Below are 16,052 nucleotides of genomic sequence, written 5' to 3'. Positions count from 1 at the left end.
TAACTCTCTCCTGTGCCAGCTGCGGCCACCTTATCCCCACAATCTTCTTCCCCGCAAACTATGTTCAAAAGAGGAGTGTATGACTAATTACAGGTCACATCCAAGGCCAGCCCGATTGGAAGAATTTCCACACCTGCAAACCCCTTTGATTGTGCTGCTGTGGCATCATGCAGCATGAGTTCAACACGAAAACCACCTGCACTGCAGCTGGCAGAAGTCTGGTATGAATACACTTCAATGTATTAGGGTTGCCCCTCAAGGTGGAGCATCCACCTAAGCGCAGCCTTTGCAACTGTTTGGCTGCACTTAATGAGCTGTGGTTGTGGAGCCCCCGCCCACACAAATCTCCCCACTCAACTCATAGCAGTGCCATGCAAGCCACGGTGGAGGTGGTGGTCGCGTTAGCAGGGCAATCACAAAATGTTTTTCCGCATTAATGACTAGAAGTAATGAGGGATGTAATTTCACCTACGCTTATTTCTCATTTGGGTTTTCATTCAGAATTTGAGTCCTGATGCAAAAAACTGAATGAAAACCTGCATGATCCAGGTTTAAGAGGGACAGGGCTCTGAAGTCACGAAAATTTCTAAAAAATAAAATTGAATTTTAGAAAACACCAGATTTTGTATCTTTTTAATTATATCTCGAAAAACTTTCCCCGAAAAGAGCCTAGAAGTGACTTTAAAAAATGTTTTTAAGACCATAGGTAGCAGAAAACTGGCTGACATCTCCCTGAAAATGCCAGTTTTCTCAAAAGCGTTTTTTGACCCGACTGCCTGTTTGCAGAAACTACAGCATGACAACGGCTTCATGGATTTTCATGCGGTTTGCTCCACAGTGTTCTTTGATAGTGACATTCCTATATCCGTGGGCGGCACTGTGCGCATGCGTCACCTCTGCGATCAAGAGCACCATTGTTCACAGCCTGAGCTGATCGTGGAGGCCACGGTACGTGCATTTCGAAATTCATGCTCGAGTCGCGAAAAGTTTGGGTGTGGACCTTACATGAATATTATTTTTTTTAAATACTTCCTTCGGGAAAACAGGGTGTGGCCACACTGGCGCGGCCCTTACATGCGTTCACATGGTAAGCCCCCTTATACCAAACCAAACGGGTCCAGGTAAGCACGCACCGAAGGAGCTGTAAAAAGCGGCATTCAATCAACGCAAGTCGGCTTGTCCGATCTGCAGTTGGGTACAAAGTACACATTGCCCATAATCACGGCAAGTTGGCTTTTGGACCCGGCTGGGCTTCGTAGGTATGCCACAACAACAAACAACACATCACAGCCACCAAGTGCATAGCCCACGACGACTGCCCATGGGCTCAAAACACGCCACCACTGTAGCTTGCGCAACGATCACCGTGGGAGGCAGCAAACCGCAACACAAAAGCCTAGATTTAGCAGAACTTGTTCGTAAATGGCACCCACCACAACGTAGAAGCAGAGAACCTAATGTTCACACACTGAGGTGCTCTCTGGCAGCACCAAACTCTGGGCACACCGCCTAGCCACGGCCACTGCTCCGCAAGAGTTTGGCCACTTCTCCACGGCGCATCCATGGCACTGCTGTCGACGCATGTACTAATGCAAATCTGTGTGCGTTCTCCACCGCAGCGGGCGGTCAGTGTCAACACCTAAATATGTATATTGTGGGTAAAACCTAAGAGCGTCTGCAAATTCCATGTTTCGTTGTCACGCCAGCCTTTCTGCATGTTTGGTATAGTAATAATGCATATAAAAATGGATAATACTATCAGAACTTTTTCAGATACTTCAGTGAAATTTTTCATTTATGCATTGAGAGGTCTTCCCAATAAGCATGCAAAATTTCAATGCTCTGCACAAAAAATAAAAAATTTCACCTCTGATCACTGCATTCCCCTTAACATGGCAAGCCCAGTTCAGTGCTATGGGTTTGTAATAAGGGGGATATAAACACATTCTCCCTGCTTAACCGCGGCTGACCGTTCAAACCACCAGACCCCACCCTGTGATCGCTCGTGCTACCGAGCGTACGCAGACCACGGTGGGCCTTGCTCTGAGGAAAACAAAGGAACGACACTGGCTGACATGAAAAGTCATTAATTGCTACAAAAACAATAATGCCAGCTAGGAAAATGATACGGTAGGGAATTGAAGTTGCCTGACTCACCAGCAAACAATAATGCCAGCTAGCAACAAAATACACTAAGGAATGGATCAACCCACCAGCAAGGTTACGAGCAAATGTTCACCCATGCTAGGACAGGGGAGAAACTCTGAGACCGAATCGAACAAGCTCGCAGGAAAATGTTCCCATGAGGCCTTGACCCGCTGGCTGAGAGCGGAGAATGGAGCGCTGAAATGTCTGCACACGATGAGTTCCCAAGCTGAAAAGAGCTGTCTACCTTGCATGCACAGCAATCACGCCATCCATGGTGCTGCGACGCAAGCGCCCTCCCTTGTTAGTGAAGTTAACTAGAAAGGAGGACAGCGCAGAGAAGCAAACCAAAGGGGACGGAGCAGGGCGAGTCCCCACAACACAGAGAAGTAATGCCTCTTGCAGTGGTGTTCTTCTTCTTTGTGGTTCATGAACACAAAAACAGCTAGCCAGCCCACTCACCTCATTTCCCAGCTTGACGCCCATCTCCTCCGAGACTCGAGAGGCCACACTCATGGCAGCGACTCGTCTTGGTTGGGTGCAGCCAATCTTCATCCCATTAGCTGAGTAGCCCTGCGAACACACAAGCAGCCGGGCTCACTTCTGCTGCTTAACGTGCTGGTCTGCGAGCTGACTCATCAAAGACCCAATATGCTCAGCTGCAAACTTTGTACCAGCAAAAAGATGCTTCTGCTACCAGGCACACAGCATGCAGCAAAAGCCGACTGTGACACGCCAATGCTTTCAGGCCTAAGCAGCACTGGGGGTCACATGATCAGGCAACTCTGGCAGTTTCACAGGTGTCAACGAAATTTGTACTGCCTAATGACATGGCTATCTTTAAAATTCTTGCAAGACAATTTTAAAGGTAGGATTAATACAACCATCGCAGCCCCCAGCCTTACTACGCCCATCGCAGGACAAAGGACATATCTCTCCAATTAACTATGTCCTGTATCAGCCACGGCCACCTTATCCCTACAAACAAACTTTTTAATTTCGTACGCCAACCTAACAATCCGTCGCCCCCTGATACGCTTGCCTTCTCTTGGAATCCAGTAAGTTACCCTTAACGACCAGCGGTTATCTTACCTTCGTATCACATGTCCTGCCCAAGCCCATTTCTTCTTGATTTCGACCTAGATGCCATTAACCCAACTTTGTTCCCTGACCCACTCTGCCCTCTTCTCATCCCTTAGTGTTATACCTATCATTTTCCTTTCCATAGCTTGCTGAACTGTCCTCAATTTAAGCTGAATACTTTCGCAAGCCTCCTCACAATAGGGACCGTGGAATCATTTTATGTTTCGAAGATGCAGAGGAGGCAAAAAAATCAAGAAAATGGTCAGGGTCAGATCACGGCATTGCATGCGCGTCACGTGCCACACATTTCCTCTCACAGACTAAAGGGCGCACATGTGCAAAGTGCACCCGCTCATTGATTTGGGGCTTAAAAACTCTGGGGCCACATTTTCAACTGATGCGATGCCGCAATGCATTATTGCAGCACAGCGATGGCCGTGTGCATTGCATGCGGTGCAAGGAAAGGCCCGTGGTGTGCTTGTGCAGTTAATAACAGCCATGCTACAGAAGAAGCGAGATATGAGAGAGATACAAGGCTACTCTTCGAAGCTACTGTGGGATACAGCGAGAAAAAAGAGACGGTGTAAAAAGAGAAGTAGAACAATGCCACTTTCCAGTAGAACAATGTGAGCTTGTTTCATGCTTTAAGTCTCCAGATCACTTCATGCATAGTGCAATAAATGCTCTATTTGCAATTATCCACTATCTGAAAGGCTACTTTATTCACTGTTTTCATATAACATATATATAGGAGCACCTACCGTGCTCATTTTGGGGCACTTGTGTTAAGACAAACTTCTGATAAAACATGTGGTTCCTTCGAGTTGGTCTGCACAAACATTAGAACCATCCTACCAAAAACAGATCCTTACGACAACATTGAAAGTAAACTAGCGGTTTTAACTTGCTTAAATACTACCGTATTTACTCGCACAATTTGTGCACTTTTTAAATTAAAATTAAGGCCTCAAAAAGGAGGTGCGCAATTTACGTGAAGATTTCGCGAATGTGTCCTAAAAAACTCTACAAAGATAATAACGCAAAATGTATATGGCACATTGCCGTGTATAAGTCGACCCCGCAACTTGCGCCCCTCGCTGGCAAAAAAAAGTAGACGAATATCCCCCCATCCCCTACACGCACCCGCCTGTGCCCGCCCGCGCCGTCATATAGTTCCCCGCGTGATGGCTTATGACGGTGCGGTGCGTGCACAGCTCAAAGCAATAAATGCAGAACGATACAATCACAAAGCCAGCAGTCAGAGGCAAATGGAAATAAAAGGCAATAAAATGGCGCCCTCGCATGCAGCCTGCTGAGGTAGCAGGAAACAGAACAGCCAACGGTTTGGTAGTTTCAGATTCTGACGCGATACACGCTTCGTAGGATACCAGAAGTTAGCTCTCGCAGCCGTTAATACAGGACAGTGACCGCCGACATGAACAAGCCAGGTATACGTCGTGCAATTGACTTTTCTTTACCAGAACCAATTTGCAAACAAATTACTGACTTGCCAACATTTACTCACCTTTCGCAGTCGCAGGCGGCCACACCGATCTTCCCAAGCCTGCACTGCGCGCATTTGCATGCATGCTGGGGTGCTTGCGCAGCAGGGAGAGCCAAATACAAGAGTAAAAGTTTTTGTCTATAAATCCAGGCAATAAATTAAGGGGTGTGCAAATTACGCGAGTGAATATGGTAATTCCAAATTATCTGCTGCTATGATATCTTTTGTCACAATTCCAAGAATAGGTGAGGCGTCCTGATTGCCACTCATCAAAGCTTGCTCTCATACCCTGTAAATGTCCCCTCAAGTTTGGAAATCACATGCCTCACATTTGGCATATCTCAACTCGTCACTACAATGACAAGGCAAATATTTAACATTCTCGACCTCCTGCTTACGACTCATCCTGACAACATTTCACCGCTTACGCATCTATCAGGCCTCAGTGATCGCTCAGTAATCCAAGGTGCCTATCACAGTCACCTATCATGCCCTGAAAAATCAATGAAAACATTAATACTCCATGACCAAGGTGACTGTGATACCATGAATAACGACTTCACCAAATTTTGCAGCCCTTTCCTTTCAAACTTCTCACTTCGCTTTGTCGAAACAAGCTGGTCATTGTTCAATAATAAAATGTGTGAATGCGTCAGCACGTATATCCCCACTAAAACTGTCGCCATGCAGTCATCACCATGACCCAACTGGACTGCTTAACAATCCAGCTCATAGAAAAAGTACCAAGCTGCTGAAAAGAACTTTCTTTCCCACGCAACACAGGCCAAGAATACATTTTTTCCATCTGCATTACCCAGCTATGCTTCACAATAACCCCAGGCAATTTTGGAAGGTCATAAACCCTACACCAATACCGCCATTACCACTGTGCGACGAACATGGTTCCCCTGTTACACATACCGCTGTGGCCGATACATAGAATAACACGTTTTCTTCGAATTAACTAGCAAACCTGACAATCCCCATTGACTTATGCTGGCGATATGTTTTGACCGAATGAACTGATTCCCTAAAACTAACATGATCAGCTGGCACTGATAAAAAATTGATGTAAAAGTTCTCAGGAATACTACAAACGTAGCTATTCTTCTTTCCCACATATGTCAGTAATCACTTGAGAGTGGTATTGTACCTCACGACTGGAAAGTGGGGAAAATAATGCCAGTGCACAAAAAAGGCCCTCCATAGTCAAATAAAAATTACCGTCCCGTTTCTATCACCGTCTACATTAATGAAGCACGTAATTTACTCATACATCATGAAATTTTTGCAGTCTGCCAACTTTTTTCACCCTTATCAACACAGATTTCTGAAAACCTAGCCTGCTCTACTCAACTGGCTCTATTTACTAACAATATCCCTTTCAGGCACCAATTAAAACTGATGAGAGGAAAATTTTTTTTTGTATAAATCACGATCAGTGGATCAAGTGGAATTCAAGTGTAAAGAATTATGCAAGAATTTCCACACATTTTTGTATAAATCACGATCAGTGGATCAAGTGGAAGTCAATTGTAAAGAATTATGCAAGAATTTCCACATTTGAGTACATTTTATTCACGTGTGTAGACATAGCACCTCAAAGCTGCTACCTGAATGTAAACCCTACGATATTTTCTTGCCTTTTCTAACTGATCGTTACGCATGAATAAATGTTTAGCTGTGAGAATATATGTTTCAGAAAATTATTCTTTAGTCCATGACTTACGAAACAGATAAAAACAATCATTCTGCGATGACAAGCAGAGGCAAATTCCACATTTCCGGCACCGAATGCGACATATGGATGTGCACCCTTCACATCTGCACCATTGTGCTTTTAACGTGTTCAGAAGTCAGGGCCAATGGTTGCTTCACCCGAGCCGTCACAGTGGCTCAGTGGTTGTATACGAAAATACGAGCATGCTTAGTTGCGTCCACAAATATGGACACCCCGCCTGAAGGGGACATCAGTTCTAATATGGATATTAACCCACCTGCTCAAAAAGCTTTCAATGAAGTTGTCCATCAGCACCCAAACTTTCATGCCTAAACCTAAACCCAACAGCATTTGACTGGTTGCGAAATGTTTTGACTAGTTTCCAACAGCTTGTGTTTTCCATGTCCCCTACCATCTCATGCGTGCTGCAAGGAACTGTTTTAGGGCCTCTTGATCTACATTAGCCATCTTTTACTGTTGGTTTGCTTGCTGACAACTGCGCCATCAACCGGAGTATTGCTATTGCTAACAGTGGGAACTCTTGCCACCTGCAGTTAACTGTCTAATGCTTAAACATCAATAAAAAAAACTCTAATCTCCTTTAATAGTCGTCAGTCATATCCTACAAGTGCTGACCACTCATGCTATAAACATAAGCTAACTGTGTTCTCTAAAATGTAACCTCCGACTGGTTCCCCCTTCTGCCCACCCTAGGCTGGAATATTGATGTGGGACCCTGCCCCCGCACTTGAGTCTGTCCAAAGCAGAACCTTTGAGATTACTCATATCATACAAGCATTACAGCATTGAAAACACAAGCTAACCTCCCCATTGTGAAACAGCACATAGAACAGGACGTTTCTGTTTCACGATGAATCATTGCCAACTGGCCCAACGTAGCTGAACCTCCCCAGCCTGGAAATATCCTTTTCACCTCGAGAGTCATCACAGAAGACTGTACATTTCCAGTGTGTGCAAATTTCTCACGACACTTCATGGCACTTCAAACACGAAAGCATGGTAGCTTGCATTTTGAGTGCACTTATATTAGCTAGGAAATGACACCGCAGGGTCATGGCGGAGCAACAAAGTGAAGAAATTGATGAAAGACAACCTTGAAGCTATTTCCCATGCTATAGAACAGAATGAGTAAAACAATGACGACAGTGCCACAAGTTGGTGTTGAGTGCAAGTGATAATACTTTGGAAAGCATGCTGCCAACATGCTGTAAGACACAGCCACAGGAAGGCTCCATGAAACAGCCATCATGAGATTCACTGCACTTCCCTGTCAACATGAGGCACTACAAAGGTTTTATAAATACACTGGTTCTTCCAAGAGGACAATTCATTTCAAGCTATTTGCAACAATTCACAGCTCTTGAGTGGACTGCACTGCAGAGGTGGTGCAAAACAGCAAGAAGGGGGGCACTCACAGCTTCATAGAGGTACTGGGGAATCTGTGTTGTCTTCCCTGAGCCAGTCTCGCCTTCAATGATCAGCACCTGAGGGAAAAAAAATGCAGCTGGAGAAATTTGCAGATGAGACCAGCAAGTCCACCACGAAAGAGAGTCGAGAAAGCTTCCCATCTCAGAGTGACAAAATGCAGCAACTTGAGTAACAGAGACATACCGGCAACACGGCTCCAGCAAAAATCCACAAAGAACAGCTTTGTGACCAAAGGCTAGCAAAAAAGCAGTAGAGGCGTGTAAATACCAAATTTAAATTTTTGGTTGCGAAGCAAATATTTTCTAAAAGTTACGAATATTTTCAAATAACTTTGAATATCGGCACATGTAAGGCAAACTGAAGACAAATGCTTTTCTATGATACAGATACACTGCTACTAAAGAAATAGAGATACATATTGCAAACAAACTTTGTTTTCACCGATCATCAGCACAATTTAATATACTCATAAGGCCTATACGAAGCATTAAATAAGGAAGGGGGGGGGGGGAATTCACGTAGTAGTTGTAATACGTCCATTATAATACGGTCTTTGCAATTGCTTGGATAACAACTGCATACAGTGAAAGAAGTTGAATACCACAGCTTGACTTAATGCGCACATAACAAAGGAGCTCACTGAATGCTGCTGTCATGAAGCACCGTAAGGTGGTCTCCCTACTGGAGGGGTGATGACTGTTGGAAGGGCTGGCAAAACAGGAAACAGATGCAAGAGCAACAAACTGAGAAACACAGCGCGACTGAAACCATCGGTTCCTTCTGTGGAACGCCACCCTAGCAGCATTCACGATGTCACATAGCCCCCACGTGATGGACCCACACGAAGTCATGGACCCACACGAAGGCATGGAAACAACACCATGCCATCAGATGTGGTTGCGCAGGATGGCAGGAGCCCAATGTTGCTGTCATATGCTTTTTCTTGTGCTCTGCGGCCTAAGATACGCAGTTTCTAACTGATGAAAAGTGACAACAATCAGAGCGGTCCCCATTGTTATGCATATACAAATTAGCAGTGCCACTTCTCTTCTCGTCACACCCTCTCTCCATAGACTCCTCACCTAATGAGGCTCCGCAGCAAGCGCCACATACGCAACAGCAACCAAACCACAATCCTGAATAAACCTCAGTTCCTTTTCTGTTCAAAACTCGTCAGTCCCTCCCACAATGACCAAGCATAACAGCCACGAAGCAGCCTCTTATCATAGTGATCTAAAATGAGAGCATCACTGCCAATCAAGTTCACAGCTAGCTAATTGCATCATGGCACAATGCAATTATGGTCGTGCGCTGGCAATCAATTCTACGGAGGAACAACAAGCTAAATCGTGTGCCAAGATACTGCCATTACCCGTTTAGATGAAAAACAAATTGGTAATTTCTCAATGCTTACAGTGTTTGAATAGCTGGAATAGTGAAAGCACAGTGCGAACTGTTTTGAATATTCGCACACCCTGCCCAAAATGCTGCCCCATTAACAGCAGGTGGGTCCCATAAGCTGTAGCTGCATTAGAGTGATAACAGAGACACTTGCCTGGTGGTCAGCAATAGCTTCGAGTAGGTCCTCACGGAAGGGGTAAATGGGAAGGCTCTGACGCGTTTCCTGGATGGTCAGCTTCTTGCGTTCCTGCTCACTCAGCTCAGGCCTGCTGTCCTGTGGAATGGGCACCCCTCATTTGACTCTCACCTGACAGAATCTTGACACAATCACGAGCAGTAAAAATTCTGGGGACACTTTGTTGACCTAAAATGTGGTGAGGTGAAAGCCTTTAGCGCAGTGTTGCTGCTTGTGTCGCTGATGTGTGGTGAAGATGTTGATTAAAGACTACACAATTGTTCACTTCACGACAATTTCGCTGACATTCATTAACACGCGCATGCTTGGTTGCTGGAGACACAGGAGAGCGTTTAGGTGGCATCCTTCCAGATTGGCATTTAGGAGGCATCCGGCAAGATTGCCTGGGGATGGGGAAGGGGGCACTATTTGGGATCTCAACAATCTTCCTGCCCACGAGACATTTTAACAGCAGGATTTGCCTTTGCATGAGCGTTCCCTTCCACGTTGGAGCTGCCTCCTGCACTTGCCCTTCCGCAGTCTTAAAGCCTTCTCTAGACGATGGTGTTGCCACTCCATGACGTCACATGCATGCGCAGTAGGCTGAAGCGTAGGTGCACTGTCTGCTGGTGCCTTGCGCATGCGCAGTGCATTATTTTATACTGAGTTCCCAGTTCCAACATACTACAGCAACAACTAGTGTTACTAATTAACAAATTACCAGTTAACTAATTACCAATAGGCTAATTACTATTTAACTGTGAGGAGACTTGTCTGCTGACATAGAGGAATGGGAAAGCATGTGTTTTGAGAAAAGGAAAGGATGCAGTAGCTCTCAGATCTCGAAATCTCGGTGAACACCTCAGCTATGGTTTATGGTTTATGAGGGTTTAACGTCCCAAAGCAACTCAGGCTACGAGAGGTGCCGTAGTGAAGGGCTCCGTAAATTTCGACCACCTGGGGTTTAACGTGCACTGACATCGCACAGTACACGGGCCTCAAGAATTTCGCCTCCATCGAAATTCGAGCACCGCGGCAGCGATTGAACCCGGGTCTTTCGGGCCAGCAGCCGAGCGCCGTAACCACTCAGCCACCGCGGCGGCTAAAACACCTCAGCTACATTTGATTGACAGCTACAGTGTGACACTTTTCTGCCAACATCCCCGCTAGCGAGTCATGAGCCTATAAAGGCTTTCGCCTTAAAAGTGTCGCAAGTATGCTCACAATTCAGTGGTGACCAACACAGGCGACATGAAAAGCACTACAATGGCTTCTCCGCCGTGCTACCCTTGGGCACAGGTGCATACATAAATGACAATTAGGAGATGACCCAAATACTTTCGACCACCAGACTGGGTGCGCTGCAAAGTTTCTTCTAGATTGCAGACAAAAGCCTGCAAACACTACCACAGACCTTCATCAACAAATGCTAAGCAACATCTTTTTCAAGTGAAAGTGCCACTGACAGCTGCCATACTTAATCCTTGATACATATTTTCAAAAATTTTACTGGCTTTGGGTCATGTTATTGTGGACATCTCCCCATTTGAATGTAGCAACGCAGTTTTACCAAATAGTAACTTGGAGGAATAGCTGTACAAGCAAGACAGCCAATTCATTCATGCAGCGAGCCATCTATGTTGGTATGATACTACTTCACAGCGCATGATTCTACGTGCACAGGCCTCATGACTTACGCTCTGCTATGAGAAACTACTGAGATAGTTTGTCACTGACAGACATGCACAAGCAATGGAGCTATTTTTACTTGACCTGAATTATGCTGCGTCCACTTTACAAGTAGTCTTTCCGAGTTCAAGGCACAAACATTCCCAATCACCAATGAACAATGCAACTGTAATAAAGCTTGTTGTTGGTGCATACCTTTGAAAGCACAATACAAGCCCCATTCAAGAATGGAAGTAGCTCTTGGCAGCATCACTCCCTTTGCACACAGGGCGGATGACGCAGCCAGACAAACCTATCTACTTTCAAAAGTAGCTGCTGCACAGCATTTACATTTTTCTTGAAAGGAACTCACCTTACGCTTTGTTCCCGGTACACGAAGTGCTTCGACAAATTCAATAGCATCATCCAGAATGAGGTCGTACTTCTCTTCCTGCACAGGAGAAACGAAAACGCCCAAAGAAGGTGAGAAACTCCAGGCGGGGGGAGAAGACGCCTCCATCCTCGTTTATACACTGATAAAGGCACTATTTGGGATCTCAACAATCTTCCTGCCCACGAGACATTTTAACAGCAGGATTTGCCTTTGCATGAGCGTTCCCTTCCACGTTGGAGCTGCCTCCTGCACTTGCCCTTCCGCAGTCTTAAAGCCTTCTCTAGACACCTTCAGCTTTGTGTTGATTTATCTACTATACAACTGCATCACTCTGGCCAAAGGTGGCGCTCACCTTGCATTTCTCTTTGGCATCCTTGGCACCGAAGCGCATGCGGGCAATGCCCATGCGCTCTTCTTCCCACTTGCGCTGCTCTGCCTGTGGCACCTGCTCCCGTTCATCAACCTCGACATAGTCTTCAATGTCGTCCTGCAGCCACACAACACAAGATCAACTGGTGATGCACTTGCAAGCAAGTCAAGCTCTGTGCATAACAGACGGCAAGAATATTCAATTTAGACAATTCCCCAAAGTTAATCCTACACTCTTCGTAAATTGAGGGCAAAAGAACTGCTCAAAGTAAGCATCATCATCACCATCAGCCTGGCTACGCCCACTTCAGTGCAGAGGCCTCTCCCATGTCTCTCCAGTTAACCCTGTTTTTTGTCGGCTGCGGCAATCGTATCTTCGCAAACTTTTTAATCTCATCCACCCACCTAACTTTCTGCCGCCGCCTGCTACACTTGCCTTCTCTTGGAATCCACTCCGTTAGCTTTAAAGGTGCACTAAAGAGGAATCTGAACTCGTCTTTTTACTGCGGGAGCTCTATCTACACGTTCCGGGCATTCTTAGAAACTTCGAATTATTGCCCTGTGCGGCCGATTGCCCTAATTAAATCGGAATAAACGTCCCGGCTCCCACCTTTTTTTTGAACTGAAAGCGGTAAGTAGGAGGAGTCAACCAACGCGTCAGCCAGTCCCGTGGCGGCTTGCCGCTCTGCCAATGGCAGAGTGACACGTAAATCAGAGTCTACATGTATTTTTATTTTCGTGGGATTAATTTGCGGTTATATTGCCTGTGACTGAAACCGTCTATTCACTGAAACCTAAAAAACAAAATAAAAGTTACAGTGAAGCCGGCACTGGACTGGCTGAAAGGTACTCCACGCGTTGGTTGACTCCGCCTATCTACCGCATTGAGTTCAAAAAAAGGCAGGAGCTGGGATGTGTAATCCGATTTAATTAGGGAAATTGGCCACACAGGGCAATAATTCAAAGTTTCTAAGAATGCCCGGAACGTGTAGATAGAGTTCCCGCGGTAAAAAGACGAGTTCAGATTCCTCTTTAGTGCACCTTTAAGGACCAGCAGTTTTCTTGCCTTCGCATTACATGCCCTGCCCAAGGCCATTTCTTCCTTTTGATTTCGACTACGATGTCATAACCCATGTTTGTTCCCTTGCCTATTCTGCCTACTACCGGAGTTGAGTTTCCCCCTTGAGGTGGCGATGAGAGGGAACACATTGTTGATGATGAAATCGGGGTTTCTTGATGACCCGGTGGTTCTAACTCGCAAACATGCACGTTACTCGAGGAAAGGAGAAGGTTAACTATTTATTTACAACATAAATAAAACGAGAAGAAACAAAGCAAGGAGAAAACTATTTACATGACTAAACCGTCGACCAGACGAATTCAGCCCTCGTTCAACCCAGAGCGCTTGTTTTTAAACCCTCTGTCTCCGCCCTTAGCGGGGACAGCCACCAATAAGATTACAAGCGACACACCTCACAAATCAGTGGTCAGGGAAAGGAAAATAAGGTTTCCACCAACTAATCACAGATTGGGGAAAGAGTGCTGATTAAACATTTGAGAAAGGAGAGGTTGCAATCAAATACACAAACAGCACAAACGCCACCACCCTCTCCCACGGCACCCACGGCCCACCCGTTACCACTTTCCTATTTCTTTCGCACACGCGACAAACATATGCCGACGAGACGATCCCTAAAGTTGTTTACAGAACACACCGCAAGAGAAGAAGACAGTCGTTACGGGAATAGTGGGCTTCCGGTCACTCGGCTAATACTCAGCCGTATCTCGTGCGCCCCCAAAACCTCGTCAACCCCTTGACAACGAACACATGTCGACAGCTGTACATAGTTAGGCTTCTTAAGGCGCGGAGTAAAGAAGGACGTCCGCCGCAAGCAGGGGAGGCCGAGACGGGGACGGGTCCCTTTGTTGGCGACTTCCGACCCCACTGGAGCGGCCTTCCTTGCGAACACAAGACCAACGAGTTCGCGGAAAGGTCAGTGAACTCCACAACCGGTCTCTTAACGGTACACCTATTATTTTTCTTTCCATAGCTAACTGCATTGTCCTTAACATAAGGAGAGACGCGGGTCTTCAAACGAAATTTTTTTTTATTAGAGATATTTCAATGACATTAGGCATGTGTATGTATTCTTTCCTCTTCTTTTCAAAATATAATTAGTTATAATATATCTCAATGAGTTCTCATATTATGGAAAAATAACTGAAGCCTAATTACCTAATTTCTTACAGGTCCTTAAGATGCTTTCCATCCACCTTTTTTGGCTCTGATTGACATGCAGCTGTAACCAAAGACCTGCCATGCAGAGCTATACTATTTATATTCTTATTGAGATATATCATCATATAAAAATGTTCAATAATGTCGAAGTTCCCTAATTACCAAATATAATTCGGCTACATCATTAGTCAGAAAATTTGATATGTTCGGCTAAGCCATTCAAAAACAGCATAGCTCCATACTTCGGTTCTTTCCGAATTCAACGGCATAAGATTAATTGAAACTGTACTATAAAAACACAACAAAAACTTTCACAAGGGTAGTCATGTTGGCAAAAACGTGCAGCTGAGAAAATGGCATTTGAAATGCGTGCACCAGCCATTCAGAGGTTGTTGTAGAGGCCTCAGAAAATAGTTAAATGCAGCCGTTACAAGAGGATTTCTTAATAGTTAGTAATACAAGCATGTAGAGAAGGGATCCAGCTATTGGATAAGTCAAAGACAAGTAAGAATAAGACAAAGATGGCAGCCATCGGGGACGCAATTGTGGGAAGCGAAGGGCGTGATGCGCTGCCACATTTTACTCTGAATTCACCATTTCAGTGCTTTGGAGGCGTCAAATATATCGATTTTAAAGTAGTTAGAAGTTCAATGAGAACTTGAAACTTTGCAGGTAGGTGCTCTAGAGTCTACTGAATCCGAATATGCCATTATTGAAAAATCAAAATTGTTGCATTTTTTTACCATGCCAACACCCGCGTCTCCCCTTAAGCGGCGCAGCCGTGTGCGTTCTCCTCTAGCTCGGTTGCGGAGCCCCGCCTCCCCCTCCCTCCCAACGCCATTCGCAGCGGCGTTGCGCGAGCCGCAGCGGAGGTGGCGGCCGGCTGCTACCGCAGTCGCGCTATCAGTGTGATCTCGAAACTCTTCTCCATGTTTCTGACTTCAAGTAACTCTGTTTTCTGCAAACATTTTCGAGGTGATTGCACCTACATGTATTTTTTATTTTGGTCTGCAGAGTCCTTTAAAATTTTCACGCGAAAACTGCATATAACGAAAACCTGGATGTGACGAAAAACCTCGGACTTTTTCCAATTTTGTTATAACCAGGTTTAACTGTATCAAGGTTTAACTGTAAATTATCGGGTCCATGCAGAGCATTTAAATATGACACGAATACTCAAAAAGACCCACTCTATAGATCTGTTGCACTAAAATAAGAACATTAAAATCATTTCCGGGTATTTTTAACAAAATATTCTAGTTTTGCCATCATTGCTGGGGCAAAGAATGGCCGACCAAGGAAATAGCACCAGCTCAGCCGTATCCGCTACTGCGTTTACCTCTCGCCTTGGTTAAGCGATGCCGCATTCCAGTTTTCCCAATGCCTGAGGAGTTTTCTACATAGATGGCATTTTTCCGTTAAAATATATACAGTTAAAGCTGTGTGACTATCAAGACACTTCCAAAGAGGATGCCAAACGAACCTGGTGGCAGGGAAAAATGCTCAATAAGTTGTATGTTGAAATTTACGCTAACCCCCTCCTGGATTTAATTTTAACGCAATAGCACTATGAGCTCGTGTCGCAGAAAAACCATGAGCGAAAAATCTATCAAAAATCCCCAGAGAAGCAACCTAGGAGGCAGGTGGGCCACCTAGGTCACGTAACCTTGTGACGTCATCACAACCTGCCCATCGGGTTGTGAGCAAACTGTGCAGTTAAAAAGGCAGCACCTGTCATCACAGAGCAGTGGAGCATTGCTTAACCCGCTGCACCACTGCACCAGGAGTGGTATGGCAACTTCCAGAAACCTAAGAATTTTAAGTAGAAAATGGCCTATTCTGCGTATATGGGCATTAACCCGTCCAGCTATCTCGTCATACCCTGAAAGCAGATCTTAAAGGGGC

The 16,052-nt window shown here is 45.3% G+C and overlaps 1 protein-coding gene and 1 pseudogene across 2 annotated transcripts in view; both read right to left on the bottom strand.

Annotated features, from left to right (window-relative positions):
- l(2)37Cb (DEAH-box helicase 16 lethal (2) 37Cb) overlaps positions 1 to 16,052 on the bottom strand; it is a 551,956-nt gene that overhangs the window by 468,772 nt on the left and 67,132 nt on the right. The window lies entirely within an intron of this gene.
- Positions 1 to 16,052, bottom strand: part of LOC144118315 (uncharacterized) — a 29,208-nt pseudogene that overhangs the window by 7,967 nt on the left and 5,189 nt on the right.

Source organism: Amblyomma americanum, chromosome 1 (assembly GCF_052857255.1).
Source record: "Amblyomma americanum isolate KBUSLIRL-KWMA chromosome 1, ASM5285725v1, whole genome shotgun sequence".
NCBI lineage: Eukaryota > Metazoa > Arthropoda > Arachnida > Ixodida > Ixodidae > Amblyomma > Amblyomma americanum.
Note: the sequence above shows the minus strand (reverse complement) of the source record. Positions and strands in the feature narration are given on the sequence as shown.